Source organism: Perca flavescens, chromosome 1 (genome assembly GCF_004354835.1).
Source record: "Perca flavescens isolate YP-PL-M2 chromosome 1, PFLA_1.0, whole genome shotgun sequence".
In the NCBI taxonomy this organism is placed as follows: domain Eukaryota; kingdom Metazoa; phylum Chordata; class Actinopteri; order Perciformes; family Percidae; genus Perca; species Perca flavescens.
This window is the reverse complement of record NC_041331.1, coordinates 27,752,879-27,772,559: the sequence shown is the minus strand read 5'-3', so window position 1 is coordinate 27,772,559 and position 19,681 is coordinate 27,752,879.

Here is a 19,681-nt window from a genome sequence, read left to right as displayed (position 1 = left end):
GAGTTACTTGTTGCTTTTCCGGCGCCCAGATAGCTCAGTTGGTAGAGCAGGCGCACAATATATATATATTGCTTTCTCTCTCCCCTTTCAAGTTTTCAGCTGTCCTGTCAAATAAAGGCCTACAATGCCCAAAAAATTATCTTTAAAAAAATGAAGCTTTTTCTAATGTGACAGACACTTAAGCTAATCTGTGACAGTTAGTAAACCTGAATATGTTACTAATTAGTGAACAGAGGGGCAGGGGAACTAAGTCTGAGGGAAGAAATAAAGCTCACAAATAAAACCCTTTACATATTAAGGCAGGCTGCCTCAGGCAGCATTGGGCTGTTAACAGTAAAAACCCATTCACTCCCTATAATTAACGTCAGTATGTACAGAGAAATACTGCACACATTATCCACAGTTTCCTCGCTTTCACTGTATTTAGAAATTCTAATTGACATTAGGCCTGTATCAGTTTAGCATTTTCTGTGTCAGTAAAGAGCTGTGAGGCGTGCTGATGTGAAACATGTTGCATCTGCCTCCCTGTTTTCACAGTGCATTAGGAAAACCTTGTAGAATCAGTCTTTGAAATCACACCGCATTTTCTGTGCGACTTCACATCCTTACCCTGTGGATGAGCTTGACTCTGCTACCCTGTCCATCTGGATTTTCCAGCTCATCCCAGAAAGTCCAGTTTTGCCAAACATGACAAACTTCCTCAACTATATTGGATTACAGCACGAGAGGGAGCGTGCAGCCTCGGCTTCAGACTTAAATGCACTCCAGGCTAAAAAGAGAGTGATAGAGTTAGTACCAAGGAAGCATAATTAATGTTCTTAATTGGGCCTTTCCTTACAGTGGCGACTGATAGTCCACTCATAGCCAGCTATGGCTTCGGGGCCACTGCCATGCGCTGTTAATGACGTGTGTCCTGTGCTTGTCTGATCTCATACAGTTGCTGGCCTATCCTAGCAAGAATCTGTCTCAGACAACACTCAGCTGTACACTTTGGTCAGAGGGGATGCACTCTCTCAAACATCATCAAGCTGCATAGCAGAAACTCCTTACTTCTGTTCAGACAAAACGTGTTTCGTAATGTTTTAAGATGAATCGAGTCATATCAAGTCCCCTCTGTGTCTCTTCTGCCTGTGTCTGCTACAAAATGGATTTAACTTCCTTAACCTGCTCTCCCCCCAGAGGTCTTACTTACAAGCACTCTCCTCCTCCCTCTGACCCATGGCTTAGTGACTTCGGATGGGCAACGATGTGTAAATCCGCTGCTCTTACAGACCCCTGTCACAGTTAAGTCAGGTGTGACACACAAGCCTGTTTGGCAGGGAAATAAATAGTATATCCACTTGTGCTGAGATTAGTTTTTGATGTTTGATTTCATCTGGTGACCTTGGTTCTATGTTATGTACTCTCTCTCTCTCTCTCTCTCTCTCTCTCTCTCTCTCTCTCTTCCTTCCCATGTTTCCTGTCTCTTGGTCAATTATCCAATAACAGCAATAATCCCCCAAAAAGGGTTGTATAAAAACAATTACAGAATAAATGAAAATTAAAGGTCAATACATGGTAATTCCTGCAAAAAGCTGTCAGATTTCCAGCTTTCTGCAATATATAATGGATTATTATGGATTTATGTTTTGGGACTGTACTGTACATTACATGACTGTAAATCATGTAATCTACATTACATGAATACAACTACATGTATTCAGATTCAAAGAAAAGTACAGATAAAGTCTTGAAAAACCAAAAAGCAGTTAATTTTAAATCAAAGGAACAATATTTCTGTTGATTTACAGTAATATGTCACTGGACTCCTGTTTTTCTGGGCAAGATTACACCAGCAGGGGTCAGTAGTGCACTGCTATCAGAGCTCCTGCTCAGCTAAGCAGGCTTCCTCTCACAAGCCAACAGCACCAAGCTTTCACCTAGGTTACACTGATTATCCAAAATATATAAAATATATTTCCAACATAACATCATTGTTTGTATTCTATATAGTGGATAGTGACACTATATGTCTAGTAACATCACTTCGGATTTAAAAAAATAAGAAGACAACATATTATTAAAGATAATTATGGTCATGCTTATAGCTCATATTATGAATGTTGATGAGGGTCAGTAATTCGTGGACAAGAGCTCTCATTTAAAAATCATAATGAACTTAGGTTAGAGTAAGAGGCTGAGACATCACTGATGCACAAAGGTATAGACAGACAGACATTACTTTGTAATTGTTAAATTTAATCTGTATTTATAATATTCACCCCAGTGAATTCAGATATCTCATGACGTTCCAGCCTAAATTTAAATTTACTTTATTTCTACGTCTAATTAGATACCATTAGAGTACACGTCTATTCTTGCTGTCTCTGCATAAGGCTGTCGTTGTTTATTGTGCTGTATTTGCATTGAGTGACAATTAAAAAATAACAATGAAGAGATAAAAAATGAGGGAAGGAATGCAGACTTTAAAACAATCACATCATAACTATGTAAATAAAGGCCATTTAGCTACATCTGCACATAAATCAGTGTGCTGCTATGTTCCTTGGCTTCCATGGTTAGAGGCACGGGGTGGCAGCTTAGTGTCCAACATGGGAAAAGACTGACACACTTTCTCTCTGTGTTTTCACCCTCAGGCAGAGAGCTAATTAAGGAGGGACTCTGGTTTTATTTACTGTCAGCTCTTGGCCTCTGGGTGTGTGTGTGTGTGTGTGTGTGTGTGTGTGTGTGTGTGTGTGTGTGTGTGTGTGTGTGTGTGTGTGTGTGTGTGTGTGTGTGTGAGACCAGGACTGATTTTGCCCTATCTGAGACCGTTCTCAGTCACACCAGTTTAGTCGGGCCTTGCAATTTTGCCCACATTCAGCCAGCGGCACTATGATAGTGGTAATGCTGACCGTTATCCTTTAGCTAAAGCCTCCCTTAGAAGAGTATCTCCACAGCGATGCAGAGAGGTGCTGGGCAAGGCAGCCAACGCTGCAGAGAGAAATGTAATTACTATGCCCTCAATATGATACAGATATCACAGATATATCAAAGATGTGACGTGGAGATTCGCTGTGCATCAGAGTGAGCCATCACAGTAGAATGGGTCATTTATGAGATCATTACGTCATCTTTTAATCATAATTCAATGAATTTACAGTAGCCACATTTTATAAATATTCTAAATAACCCGCTTCTAAATAATCCAGCTGCTTTTACAACAACCTACATGTTGGTTTGGATTATTAAACCCCCACAGATTTGTTTCCTCTTTGTCTGCATCACATCATTTATCATTCACCATAATTAGGGAAAACTGAGAGTTAAAATGTCCTTAACAACCTCATCAGTGGACTTCTCGAAGTGTGCCTAATATGTTTTAAAGTCAGTACTTTATAAGTGAACATATTTTTTAGAATATATTATATTTTAGATGTTCCTTATATGCTTTAAAGCCATTGAAAGTCTAACGCATTTGATGTCATCATATCAGTATATAGAGCACAGGTTTTTCAGTATGTAACATACTTTAGATTCAGATTTAGATTTCAGTTTCACTTATTGTTACTTCACTTGGATGTTTGACCTTCACTTTGCAGAATAATATATGTGCAGAGTTTGACACTCAAAGGCTTTTCACAATGATCTGCTTTAGGGGGAATGTTTTCTCGCTTGTCACCTTAAATCTGAGGTTAAGACATGTACGTTCAGTATAAGTGTTATTTTCTGACATCAAAATTAGTATGGAAGCCAACCACTGCCCAAAATGCAAATATAATGTCAATGTGAAAACTTAAAAACTTTAAAAAAAAAAGTAGTGAAGTAGAAGAGTTAAATTCAAAGATGCTGGATTTTTGATAGCGGGAAGAGTATACATGCCTCTATGGATTTTTCACTGGTTAAATCTTTTTTGTGTGTATGAAAACACCTGTTCAAACACAAAATATTTGCATATATCTTAAAGCGTGTTTAGTGGGGATCTTTAAACATAGTTGGACAGTTTAAATAGTTTAAATAGTCTTCCCTGTTCTGGGCTTGCATTCTTACATTCAAACTAAATTTGATACATGTCTACTAGACAGTTGTCATTTAAAAGGAAAGGTTACGGTACAGACCCGCTGACTCCTATCCTGGCCTTTATATCTGCCAGTGACCTCTTTAGAAATTATCGACTTATCGAATTATCAAGCGACTTTGAGTCTATGAAAAGCGCTATATAAATTCAATTTATTATTATTATTATGCTCACTTTCTACCAAGTGAAGGATATAGCACCAGCTGATCTTTAATTTTTACTTTGATTTGAAGCTGTATTCTTAGAATATTACAAGCTATTCTCTTGAACCTTGCTTTAAAATACTGCCCCTTATAACAAACACCCACTGTCTGTGTTGACTGTGGTTGGTCATTTGTAGTTAAGCTGACAGTGGACATCCTCCCAACATCCGCTGATGTTGATCAAACAGAACCTGCAGTCCCCCACTGGCCCCAAGCTGATTCAAACAGTACCTCAGCAGGACTCTCTTTACAGGGTTCCACTACAGCTCCATTTGTTGGTGACAGCGCTGCTGCAGAGGTGACACACCACGGTGACAGGGGCAGCCCCCCCCTCCACCCTCTCCACCACCATCCACTCACCCAGCGGTGGTGTCCCAGTAAGCCCTGTACCTCGACCACATCAGTCAATAATCCACGGGCGGCCACCCACATACACGCACGCACACACGCACACACACACACAGACACACACACGCACGCATGCACGCACGCACACACACACACAATTTTGAGGGGAACGACAGGACAGAGAGGGAAAGGAAGTGAGAGGAAGGAAGTGATAGATGGATGGGTGAATGGAGAGTGTTTGCATGGTATCTGAACAGCGAGCACAGTGAGGAGAACTCTCATTATGTGCTATTTTGTCTGACAGCGACGGTGCTGTAGCTGTTATAGGGAGTTGATGACCCAAGTGACCCGGAAAGCAAGGCGTGGCCCGCACAGCTGTGGTCACCGTGGTGATCTCACACAGTGTAATTAATGCACACAATCAGAGGTGTCTGCATACACGTGTGTGTGATTGTGTGTGTGTGTGTGTGTGTGTGTGTGTGTGTGTGTGTGTGTGTGTGCTTGCGCGTGCGCAGGGGTTTGCCTGCTTATTACAACCAAACAGTGAGTTACAATCTGACAACAGAGAGCTCTGGGTAATTTCCCATCATGCCTCATCAGGAACAGCGGGGGGCCAAGAGCCTCGCCACATCAGCTCACACTCGGACCTGGGTAGAAAATTACCATCATTAAACAGCGATGTGCAAGAGAGAGAAAGAGGGAGCCAAAAAAAAAGAGAGCCTGTGATAGACAATGGGATAGACACTTCATCAGATGAAAGGAAACAGGGAGATTGGCACAGTCAGACCAGAGTAAATGCCAAAATCATGATGCGGTATTGATTAAGGAAAAAATGGAGGTCTCAGTATCTGTGATCCACAAAAGACAAATCTATGATACAATTACACTTTGACGAAAAAAAATCAGAAAAGAGCTGTACCGGTTTTCTTGTCTCTCTTTTCTCTGTCTGTCTTTTTCTCCTTCTCTTTAGCGAGTGGCTGGGATTGTATTGGATTGAACAGGGACTCTGTATCGATCTGGTCAGCCCTCTGAGGACCAATGTAATCAGTGCTCTCAGTATCTGTGGGTCAAGAGGCGGTGGTGGAGGGCGAGATTAGCAGTGAGACAGGTGGGAGAATAGGCAGGAGTCAAGCACTGAGGATCTCTTATACATGACATGTGTTTACAGTTTATATATTTTAGTGTGCAAGGTACTTAAGAAAAAGTAGCAAGACCACAGTAAGACACAATATACTGTACTTAAAGACACAGTACTGATTGTGCATATTTGCCCAATTCAGAATTATAGAAAAAGTATATTATTGAATTAAAATGATTTACTTTATATACTGTCAAGTAGCATAATCTATCATAATGCATCATCATTTATTTGTTGATTATATTTCATATTACAATAATAATCTGAATCTGCAAAGTAACATGTAACTTTAGCTTTAAAATAAATATAGTGTAGGAAAAAGAACGATATTTGTCTGTAATAGAAGTAGCATAAAATTAAAATAATCAAGTAAAGTACAAGTACATTTCTTATTTTTTGGAGGTTACACGGTGTGAAAGTCGGTCTCTGAAAGAGGCAGTCTCTTGCTTGTCAAATTTCACTTTTTCTTTCATAACACACCACACAATATGATAGATTAAAGCTTTGCGGCAAAGTTACAAGCTGAATCCTAGTCTCTGATATCTTGTCTCACGTCTGCCTAATGGAACAGTGACACGTAAATATTTGGATTAAATCTATAAGAAGATATTAAAGCAGTGGTTTGCTACTTAAAGACATATCTGTAAAATCACAACCACACTGTGATCTGAGATGAGTTCTGGTTGTTCTTGGAGGGACACAATGTGTCCTGACAGTCTGTAGTCCCACAGCTCCCTGGCCGTCTTGACAGCTCTACTAGGCCCAAGGCTCTTCTTAACTCCTTCTGTCTTACTATCTTTCTCTCAGCCCGATGCTGAAAGTGTTTACCCTCCCATTCCTCTACCATTACCTTCAGTGTCCCTGCACATATGTCTGCAGCTCGCTGTTACCCACCTTGACTCCCTCTTGCTTCCCCCCAAACACCCCCCACACCCCCACCCCCTTTCTAATCCCACAGTGCTCTTTTATCTTCTCATCTGTCTCTCCCACTTCCTATAGTTCTCTTGTGAAAATAGCAAAAGATAGCATCACTTGATCACTTGACTGAGTGTTCACCTGACTGCTCTGTTGGCTAGAGATGAGAGGAAGGAAGAGATAAAAAAAAATGAGATGGAAAATAAACAGAGAGAAGAGAGAAAGACTGAAAGACCCAGGAGGAGAGATGGACATATGCAGACCAGAATTTATGTTTTGTTGAGGAGCGGTCATACTTTGCCCCCCCCCCCTTCTATAAAACATATTCTATCTTTACTTAAACCTTGCACACAAACGCACACCCGCACACACATAGACACACACAAACACACACACACACACACACACACACACACACACACACATCACATTCCCCATGTAAAGGCCTACACAGATGCGCTCTTGGTGAGGAGGAGAGAAGAGAGTCTTTGCATGGATGACCCAGTTGGGCTTGTGCCAGTTCTGGAGGAGCCTGGAGCCAAAGTGAGGACCTGGAGACACACACACACACACACACACACACACACACACACACACACACACACACACACACACCATCTGGTCCCGTGCCTTTTAATAACTGAAACAAGGCACAAGATGTAGGCAGCATGGTGCATGGTTTCCCATCAGTCTGGCAGCGAGAGAGCAGTAAGTAACAATAGCAACAATAGCCCTGAGAACAGTAAATACACAAAGCATTACAGGTGTAGATGGAAATATAAGGCCTTTGTTTGCAGAAAATTGGAGAATTTGTTGAAGGAGAGTATAATGCTTTTATGGGTTTCAACACACAGGATGTTCAAAAGGATGCAGCCGCGCTTTCTCGCCATACCCAGCATAAATTCTTTCCCTTCCTTTGCTCTCTCCCTCTTTTTTCTTCATCTCTGTCTTTCTCCCCTGCTGCGTACAGGAGTCAGTCTGACTTTTGATCCTGACATCTGCGTCTTGCAGGAATGTCTGTGTGCTCTCTCTGCCCTCTGATGTAGCTCCAGGAACTAATGGAATGTGAAAGAGACAGACGGGCTTCTCTTCTGAAAAACACTGCCCTCTCTCCGTACACGTGTGTACATGTGTGTCTGCATGTGTGTGTGTGTGTGTGTGTGTGTGTGTGTGTGTGTGTATGTGTGTGAGTTGAGAGGGCACTCTTGCTCCCACACATATCTACTGTCTGCTTCAATCCAGCCATTTCTACAGCATCTCCAAAATAAGATGAAATGAAATGAAAAAGGGTGAGACAGGGGAGAAAAGCAAATGATAAACGAGGTGAACACCTCAATTCATGATTTTGCACATGGCAATATGGAGCATGGTTTCAGATTGACTAACCTTTGAGCTGTAGTGTATGGGTTAATCCCACAACTCTTTCACTTACTCTCCCTCTCTCCCTCTCCCTCATTCTGCAGAGAGAGTCTGAAGGTCTAAAAGGGTGTTTACAATTCACTAATCTGACTTCAAAACCAGCTTAACTCTGGGAGACATCAAAGGTGCGCGCGTGATGGCCCCACTGATCCCAGTAAGGGGGGGATGTATGATAGACTGGAAACATAGTGAGAAGGGGTGGGGGTAGAAAAAGGAACAAGAGGAAACTAGATATTTCTGAGATCTTGTGATGATTGTCTCACTTGATCCAAAATACAACAACTGTTCCAGACTTAGGCTTAGAAATTAAAAGCACTTCACGAGGATGCCTAGAACACACAATCTTGGATTAATTGGATCAATTTTTTGAATGAAATAATCAATGGAACCCCATTTGTTCATTAACAAGATTGGTCATCTTTGTGACACACATCTCAAAGTCTAGCTATAAATTGTTTGTAACCCAATAATAAATGCATCCATCTGGCTTTGTCGTCTTTATCAAAATCACTAATGATATAAAAAAAAAGCGCTGTTAATATATTTGCTTTTCATAAACATATTCATTAGGAATTGAAAGCTGGATTCTCTCCTGTTCCAAGAGGTGGACACAGAAGTATTTGTCCTGGTGAGGCTAACTAATGATGAAGAGCTCATTTAGACAAGACTTGCATGAATATCTGCACAGGAGAAAATGCAGGCAAGGTAAAATTAGCCAGTAATAAATGAACATTGTGGAAATACATCTGGCATTAATTGTCATCCAAAGGTCACGGTTCATTAAATTACCATTAAAGAGTTTGACAAAATATAGTTGGTGCTCACTGAGGTATGCTGTCTTTGTGAAGTAAAATATATAAATAACTGTAATAACTATAGCTGTGTTTCTAAGACCTATTAATATCAGATGGAGAGGAGAAGCCTATTCTGCAGGGACGTTATCAAGGGATTTGCACTATTAACAGATGTATTTTTCCTCCTCCTTGAACACAGAAATAATGCAAATTATAATAAATTGTCATGTAATTAATAGTCAGGCCAAAAATGGGGACAGTATGACTAGTTATTCCGTATGCATTCTGAATACATCTCAATGCAAAGTTCTTTTGTGATTTCAAGATTGTCCCACATTTCTATTGAGCTATCAGGTACGGACATGTGAGACTGCCCCGAGCAAACATCTGCTCACACATGTACACATATGTACAAACATACACAGGCTGACATACATGCCCACGCTGGACCCAGTGGAGCCCAAACACTTGAAAAAAAAGAAAGAAAAGAATGCAAAAGAAAGTGTACAGTGGGAGCTCATTTGATTAAGACAAGGAGGAGAAGGAGAGAGGAAAGCAAAAGAGAGAAAATGTGTGTGTGTGTGTGTGTGTGTGTGTGTGTGTGTGTGTGTGTGTGTGTGTGTGTGTGTGTGTGTGTGTGTGTGTGTGTGTGTGTGTGTGTGTGTGTGTGTGTGTGCGTGTGTGTGTGTGTGCATGTGTGTGTGTGTGTGTGTGTGTGTGTGTGTGTGTGTGTGTGTGTTAGAGAGAGGCAGAGCAACATGAGACAGAGAGACTCGGGTGGACAGACACTGATTCCCCCAGGTGCATGTTGGGTAAGTCTTCAATAATATGGAGTGACAAGGAACAGAAGGAGCCGATTTCTCCTCATGTCATATCCTCTTTCTCTTCTCGCTTCCTGCTTCTTGTCAACAGGACTTTAAACTGGTGTTTGTTAAATTGGATGTCAGGGTCAACAGAGGACTTTGTTACAACGAATGCTCGTCTGTTTTTGTGCATGTGCGAGCCTGCGTGTGCATAAATATGTGTGTGTGTGTGTGTGTGTGTGTGGGGGGTTGCGTGTTCAATGCCGTCTTTTAAATGTGATAACATGTTGTCTCTTGGTATTAGAGGGTCAGGGTCAGAGAATAAAGCACTGCTGAAATACCTTAACTCGACAAATTCCAAAAACAAACATTAATATTTGATGTTACAATATCACATCACATGCAATTTAAACACAAAAGCCTCCATGACACTGATTCACTGAGCTCACAACCACAGCAGAATCCCAACTGTATTGGATAGAAAAGCCCCCGGAGCCTCCACTGTTCAGCCATGCCACTGTAGCAGGTCTACCCTGCCTTTCCAGGAAGCCTCAGATGAGTAGGAAGCCCCTGGACATCTCTGCTAATCACTCATCCCTAAACAAGCACTTTCTAAATGACCTTAGAGAGAAAGAAACAAGAGACAGACAAAGCACGCAGCCAAACAAGGCCCCCAGGCCTCTAACCAATTTAAATCCCAATTAGATTTATCAGATACTCTCAAGAGGTGAGTTTGTGTCCGTATATGTTTGTGCATGCTTATGCGTATGTTTGCGTGAGCGTGGATTGTCAGACAACCAGCTCTTCCGTACAAACAAAGGTCATTCCTTGTCTGAGTTGGTGTATGTTATTGTTCCGATTAGTGTGCGTGATTTTGTTTTGACTGTTAATGTTACAATCGTAGAAGCAGTTGACCTTTGATTGTAAAAAAATAGAGGATCACATTATTGTCATTGTCAGAGGATTTTGAAAATACCTTATCATGCTATGGCAAGTCAAAACTGATGATGGAAAGGTATACTGGTAATAAAAAACTAGTTTGAGAAAAAAACAATAGATCAAAGATTATGGACAAACACACAAACTCGTTAAGTGTCCATATTGTTAACTACTGCTCCCCACATTGAGCTCATCAGATTTTCTTTCCGTCCGTGCTCCCTGACTTACACCACAGGATAATGTGAGGCATTTCATGTTTAAACGGTTCAACTCAGTCTTTTAGATTCAAATCACTACTAAATGAGGTTTGCATATGTCCTGTCCCCATATTAAGGGAGTTACATACATTAAAACAAATCATGTATCAAATGAATATTTCTCATGTATGTGCTGTATCAAGTTTTATGCCATGCGTGTTAATTATGAAAGCAATGGCAAATTTCCACATTGTACACAACAAAGATTGTTTATCATATGTTTGTGTTGTTTATGGTAACAGCTGCTTAAAAAAAAATCCATTGGCCTATTAACGCCTTTTGATATAGCTACATAAACAGAAGCACACACATACACTGACAAACACACAACAGATGGCCACTCCCCCCTTCACCTCTTACATTAGGGTCCCCGTGGCAACAGGTCAAAACAGGTCCCACCTGAACGGGGCATTTCTGGTTCACAGGTGAGCCCTCTCTTTCCCTCTGCTTCTCCTTTTCTTTATAGTCATGTCCCGCATCTCAAATGAGAGCAGGTCAGCATGTGCCGGGTTACTTCTGCAGGCCAGATGGGATTTAATGGAGATGACATTCGGTGGATGACCCACTGATGTAACCATAGTGCGGCTAGAGATGCCTTTTCGTATCCTTTTGATAATCACAACAGAGGGGTTAACACATGCAGGCGCACACAAATGCATACATGCACAATTACAGCCTGAAATTCATTCTGATTATATGGTTTTAATTCTGTGAAATAGCAGCTACGCATAAATTTAGCACTGGCCTTTGTCATCAACTTTATCAGGACTGAATGAGGTTTAAGTCAGCCTTGTGCTCCTGCTTCAGTCCTCCCCACGCCTCTAGGTGGCAGTATTGTCATATCAACCTCTTAAACTGGTCTCTCTGTGCTTCGTCTTGGACAACTCCACATAAAAATCTCAACAGTTTTCATCCACAGTAGAATACTATGACTAAAACGCTGATCATCTACCTTGCATTCTCTCAATGCAGCACAAAATATAATACTACATCAAAAAGTCCATGTCCCAGATGTTGCCGTCTTATGTGTGTTTAAGCCTGCATAAAAGCTTAAGTTGTAGTCAGAAAAATCTATATTTACACAAAATGTTGTTTGAATGAAACTCCCAACTGACCTTGTTGAGTAAAAACAACAAATCTATGTATTACTATTAAATAAAAATGTGTTTCAGTTGTTCAAGAGGACGCAGTAGTTACTGTACTTGACACAAAGGTGAAGGTGAAGTCATCTCAGTGCTGAGGGCAACGAAAGCAGCATCATCACAACCATGAAGTCAACTACATTAAAGTATTTTAGGCTCTAGTGTGTGTGCACTCCTCTTATGTTATACGTATGTAGCAAGGTGCTTCAGTTTGATGTTGGTGGGAGCTTTGCGTGCAGAGCAGCTCTTGTTCCGAGGCTTAGAGTGAGCTAGAAGGAGAGGCAAAAACAGCCGAATGGTGTGTACAACACACAATTAGACTCATTATTGTATCCTGGAGATGAGAGAAATGCAACGTGGGCACTCCCCTGCTGTGCCTTGGCACCCTTTGGAGACAGTGAATCATGTACACATGTACACATTACCCACAACAATACAGCAGAAGCACTTCAAACAGCCTGCCCCATTCATACACTCTACAGCCAGCCAAGCACACAGTACATTTGTCAGTCATTGGCAAATGGTATTTAGGTATCTAGCCAACTCACCACTCCACACAGGTACAGGTCTCCAACTGCAGGCCTGTTTTCCATCCTGGGTTTGGGATATAATCAGTATATCCTGCATTAGTTGATAACAATCCCTTAATACACTCTGGTTTTAATTATCCCAAAAAGATATATTTCTCCATGCTTACAGGCCTCAATAACATGCATGAAGTCAGCAGTGGAGTTACCTTTTATACTGTAGTTTGAGTATTTATACACACGGGCTGCAAGACACCTCCTTGTGCCCTTGGTTTTCCCTCCTTCCTTGGCTGCAGGACTGTGGGTGCACCTGGACTCCCCAGCAGAGTGCTGGTCTGACAGCTAGCACTGTGCTATGTCACGGTGTGCACTGATTGTCTTATCTGCCCATTTATCACAGTTGAATTGGAACCAGCCTTGCCTGAAACCTGCTTTCAGACTGTGTTCGGGTGACTTGGGATGCATGATGCTGCAATAGTTGAGCTTTCGGAAATGGGGGTTCCTTTGCAAATTTATTCAGGGTTCTTTTAACATACCGAGACACTTAATGTGTTTCATACAGTATTTCGCTGGCCTAAGATAATCATTACAATTAGCCTGCCAGTAAGGTATGGTAGGGAAACTGTGCACAGTGTCTTGTACCCATTATGTTTCGACACAAAATGACTTCCTGACGTCTGAAGTTTCACCCACTTCAAATACACTTAAATGGGATTTTGCATGATTGTAAAACCTAAAAAATGCATCAGTGTGCGAGCGGTGGCTGGCTCCATGAGGCTGTCCGCACAAGCTGTTTGCACACAAACCAGCTCTGATGTCTTCTGTCAGCCCTCATTTTGGTAAACACTGATGTCTACACGAGGAAACGGAGTGACAGGTGCATGATGGAGGTACTTAAAGCAGATACTCTCAGCGACTCTCCTCCTCTCTTCTGATCTCTTAGGGTTGCTGTGATTCTCCTCATGCGTTTCAATCCTGACATTATATGCATCAGCTCTCTTTCATCTCCTGCCACTTTTGTGTAGGTCTCATTTAATTGATGTAATGCACCTATTGCAAGCTTTAGTGTTAATTGCGAGATAGTTTCAGCAGATCGTAATAATCACCTCCTTATCATTCACAGAGGCAGAATTGTTTTTCTTCTTCATTAAAAAGAATAGTAGCACTTCTGAGAGATCCAGTGCGAACTTGTTTGATTCTGTCAGGCAAGCACTGTCTTCACATAGACTTTGCCACCTTTTCAAAGACTTTGCTTTACGAACAGGTCCGCTTAAACGAGATCTGTAAAAGATAAACATTAAATATGCATCCAGATCTTCTGCTTGGGCGAGTGGACTGAATCTGTATGAATGGCTAATGTGTTGCTGTGACGGCAAGCAACTAGATTGATCACTCATTACGATATCTGCTCCATTGGCCATTAACACCCGCAAGGAGCCTAACCATGGGCCCCATCACACACCAGGGTTAAATTGAGAGTGAAAAAGTGAAGTGTGCTTGTATTATGTGTGTGTGTGTGTGTGTGTGTGTGTGTGTGTGTGTGGGGGGGGGGTGTGCAGGGTTGCTGCATGATCCAAATATGGTCAGCTATAGGCTCTAAGTTGAAAGCTGGAATGACAGTGGGTTCAGGTGTCCTGGTATACATAAAGTGTGCAATACATATCTACAGTTTCTCACCAGGGATACTGTCCTCGGTATTTATCACACTCACTAACCACTATAGGCTACAGAGAACAACACGTGTATATTTTAAAGTGAGTCAAGAAGCTCTCCAAACCCACCGCTGCAGGGATGTTGTCAAAAGAACAAAATTTAATAAACCTGTCCATGACACCTGCTCACACACCTTCTTTCTTTCTCTCAGCGTCTCTTGTGTTTTTTCTTTGTCTTTCTCTCTATCACACATACACACACTCAGACATACACATACACACACCTGCCTAAGTGAAGGATTTACTTGTATTACACACAGTACATTGAACACGCCAATCACCCAACAGTGCAGCTGTCTGTGTGTTGTCTGTGAGCTGTCTGCATTCCTTTAGAAATTAACTGTGCACCTCAAATACTCAGACACGCAGCTTTAAATGCTAAATTGGGGACAAATGTCATGACAAGCTGTTCTATCAGTTGCATGTCAAAATCACTCAAATAGTTTTTAATTACCATAACTGAATGACTAATGCTGACCAAGATATTAGATTCATACCGTCATGATTCATTCAGTACACAAATGAACAGTAGCTCTGCTACTGTGTAGTCTCACACCCCTTCACTGCACTTTAATTCCAAGATTAATTTCAAGATGTCATACCTTTTAAGCTTAGCTGAACCTTATAGTGACAGACAACAGGTGTAATTTATGTCTCTGAACTGCAGCTGACAATAGTGTTGTTGTAAATCCACAGGTGAATAAAATATAAACACTAAGTCAAAAACTAACAAACAGAAATGTATTAAATACATTTGTAATGTATCATTCCAAATAGTATAAGTATATTGTTTGTTCATGGAAATTGAATGTCTCATACTATTTCACATTTGTCATATTTAAATAAGAACAAAATAAAATAAAAAATACTTTAAAAAGAGGAGGACAATAATCTAGATGAGCCCTTCTTCCACAGCCACATCACAAACAAATTCCCCAAATGGACCAGTTTGAAACCCAACCATTGGAAGGCCAGCAATGATGTCGGAGATGCTGTTATTGACATAAAGCCTGTTTACTCCACTGTGCTCCCTCTGTAAAGATTCTGTCCAAAGAGACCTCATACAGGGTGAGGGGACCCTTATTCATCTCCTCCCAAATGGGATAGCATCCTCCAGGGGAGAGGGGTGACACAGTCCCTGCCAAAGCGATGGGGAAGTCCTTCTGCTGATAATAGCAGTCGACGGGGGGAACAACCTCAGCAGGCACCAGGCCAGACAACTGTCAATCAAAGTACCTCTCCTCTTTTTCCACTTTTGGTTGCTACTGCCCCTCCTCTCTATGTGTCTCTCTTTCTTCCATCTCAACTCTTCTCCTTCACAGTGTGCACACTCCAGAAAACTCTGGTTCAAATCTCCAACCTGGAGATCCTCACAGTGAACATAATGAGCATGATGCTCCGACAAGGATGGGCCGGGGCACCGATGAAGGCAGACATCAATTACAGATGTGTAACTGTAAATAATAAGGCATTTTAATGGCTCAGCTAATTGCGTATCAGCAAGGACAACAGCCACACAAAAGTAGAAAACAAACATCAGAACATTCTGTCCAACTATTTTCCCTCTCATCCCTCAGTGCATTAGATAACAAATAACAATCAACAATTGTGGATCCCTTTTACCTAATTAGTAATTACCACAATGATAATTACACGACTGTGCAATGGCATGAAACAAATTGTTATGAGAATAAAGTGCGTTCCCCTCTCAATTTGTTTAATTTGTATCTTTGAGTCTAAATCATCCATCCATCAATTCTAACAAACAAAAAAAATAAGCTGCATGGAAGAAAGAAGAACAAGGAATTAACAGAAAACTCTGTGATGCAAGTGCAAACCTAAAGACTTCAGTTTGTTTCCTGTTGCAAAAAAAATGCTGGATAACAGTTTAAGCCACAAAGGCAAAATACAGTAAGACAACTTCATTCAACAGTTTCAAGTTTTCATTTATTCCAAGTACAATAAGCACATATTATCCCTATTGTTATTGTTGCATGTTTTTTTTTCCTTTGTCACATGGACCTTGTATTGTATCCTATCGTACCATAACCTTTAATGTTATTTTTATGCTGCCTTGAAGGAAGAAAGTGTGAAATTATCTTACATGGCATTACATTAAAATGGGTCGTGTAGAAGATTAATTTAGCTCATTTCATTCCACAATAAAACCATTTTCAGAAACATATAGCACACATACATGACTTCTTATTGAGAGTATTCTGACAAAACAGCTTTATTCTGCTCCATGCTTTAACACTGAATTTACTGAAACGTCCATTTTGGTGTGACAGTGATCTAACAGGGAAAACTTGTTTTCTTCTTTACAGAAAAGTGTAATAGATTAAATTCCTTTGACTGATGACGTGTTAACTATACACTGTAAAACTTTTCACCGTAAATTCACAGTAATATACTTGCAGCAGCGTCGCCAGTAAACTACTGTTTATTTAGAGTAAGCATACAGTTTTTAAAAATTGTAAGCTATTTTACTGTAAATAGACAGTTTCTTACTTTATTATTTACAGAAATATACTGGCTGCAGTTAGTCTGGCTATCACCAGACCAAGCTCAATCTTTTAAGATTGAACATTAGTCTGGGGAGTCTGCTCTGTATTTTCTCTGCACAAGAGGCATGATCAACGGGCATAGTTCAAATGACTCTGTACGCAATTGGATAGTCCTTCAACCAACCAGACCAACGATCCGGGTGACGTAGCAGTGACAGCGCCATGAACAGGTTGCTGCGCTTCGGTGGCCGGCTTGTTGAACGTAAACAAAAAGCTGCTTGGTCGCTTCTCTATCATCATTGCGTAAAACCCGCCAATAGCGTGCCAATAGATAAGCCAGTTTGTGATTGGTTCCCGCAAATTTGTAATGGAAGCACGATAGATAAACATACAGGTTTCCAGCCTGAGCCGCAGGGCGAAATCAAATCGCCGGCAGATCGGGCTGGGTTTACCCAGTAGGCTGCAGTGTAATTCCCTCATTTTCCTTTATTTTCCCAAGATGCATTGATATTAACAGTAAATACGCAGATATTCGCAGATAGTGCTGTAATATAATTTTCTCCCAGAATGCATTGCCATTTACAGTATGATCCTTTATAATAATAAAACAGTAAGATACTGTTAGATTTTAGCTGTAAATTTACATCAAAGGTCTACTGTACCTTAGAGTGCAATAACAATAACACGTTTAACAGAAATGAAAAACCTACATTCGGTTGTATTGCAACAGAAACTTGCTGACTTGTTCTTCCAATAGGAATGTGTGAGCAATGGACCAGGGAGGAAAACACTTGCTTGTTGATAAAAGCAGAACTGTCACCATGGCCCAGTAAAAGTGGGAGAGGTAACGCCATTCTCTTGCTGCGAGCCATCTATTAACGAGCCATCTCTCCATCAGGGGTGGTCTGTTATGACAACTACCAGAGGCATTTTTGTGTGTTTTTGTTTGGTTGTATACACCACGTGTGTATGTGTGTATATTTGGACACTCATGTCCCAAAGCAAACACTGAATGTTGCAAATTTCTAAGATAAAAAAAAAGGCCTACACTGCATTTATGATGATGGACATGAACAATATAAATGCAAGAGACTAATCATCAGAATGACAGAATCACCAGAAAGATTGCATATACATATTTTTTTGGCATTCATTAAGTTATTTAATCAAATCAATTGCAATGTCGGGATTGTCTACATTAAATAACGTGTCTACTCAAATGTGCGTGAGTTGCTGTAACCCTGAATTGCATTACTGCATGAATCATTGTTATTGAGGTGGACCATCCACTTCTGTTTTTAAAGCAAGCTTTTTACATTTACAAGTCACTTTATTGTGTGTGTGTGTGTGTGTGTGTGTGTGTGTGTGTGTGTGTGTGTGTGTGTGTGTGTGTGTGTGTGTGTCTTAACCAGCTTTATGTATAGCAGGTATTTGCGTGTCTGGGAGTGGTATGGTATAAAAAGAAACCCCAAGACTCATAAAATATATAACACAACCCATCTTGCAGATTTTCCGATTGGAAACATTGGCACACACACATTCAACATGCCCCCACACACTGGGGTGCGTTCATATTTTAAGCAGTAGCTTTTGGAAATGCTACTTTAAACAGGTTGAGTCAGTTGTACAGCACATCTATTAAATCTGTTCTTTTCTCTGTGAAATGACATGGCTTATGTATTCCCAGTATTTGTAAAGAAATTGTAAAGAAACATTACATATCACAACATAACTTGCATGTCCAGTCTTACTGTTTACTTTATAATTTAGTGACTTGCTTAAGTGTTCTCTATATAGGGCTGGACAAATCGATGACACATTATTAATTTGAATATATGATTTCCACATATATGTTTTTATTTCCCAGGATTAACTATAAGACATTGCACATGTATGTACAATCACATAAGTTATTCTAACTGATGCTCGAAGCAAAGACCTGTTTTCTACTTGTATCCATTTAATCAGTGCAAACTCTTCATATTTTAAAAATAAGGTTTTAATTAGGTTACAATTACAGTTTGCTAGAAATTATTAATTAATATACACAATACAATTTGATCACATCATCATAATACAAATCACCTTAAAGTCAGTAAAAGGTAATATTGAATCATCGCAAAAGTGCATATTTCAATATGCAAGTGTGAAGTGCATACTTTCTGATCTTCTCAAATCTACTTCTTCTCAAATACATGAACTTTGCAATATAACCTTAATTCAGCTTGTCTGGAATTCATTTTAAAGTATTTCATTCTTTACAACTAGAACGAACACATATTGATGATGTTCTCTCTCTCTCTCTCTCTCTCTCTCTCTCTCTCTCTCTCTCTCTCTCTCTCTCTCTCACCCTCTTTCCCTCCCTCTCTTCAGTTTAGAGGCTCCACAGATCTGTGAACTGTTTGCTCTCTCACAGCATTTAGCTGACATCACCAAGAACTCCTTTTAACAATCCAGCAAAGTGCTCGGCATCAACAGAATGAACACAGCATTCAATCTTGCACAATGGATTCCCCCAAACTCACAAAACTCCCATAATGACCAAGTCTCTCAATCCATGGCTGGGGTTGATGTTTGGCTTGCACTGTTGCTGATATTGCCCCCTCCTCTTGCTCTCTCCTTTCAAGTCTATCCATTTGACAAAGTGAAAACAGCAACAAAAACACAAACAAAAACCTCCCCAAGCTCAGGCACGCACAACCAAACCTGACATTCTAATTAGTTTTAAAAGTAATTGCTCGAAATGATTAGTTGAGTTGGGCCACTTTCCCCTGTTACCTCTGAATTGGAAATATAATTGCGGCAGACAGTAATTGGCCAGCCATAGACTGTTGGTTATTGTAGTCTACTCTGGATGGCTGCATCATTACCAAGGCTTGGACGCGGTTCAGCTTTTGAACTACAGTGACCAAAGAGGAAC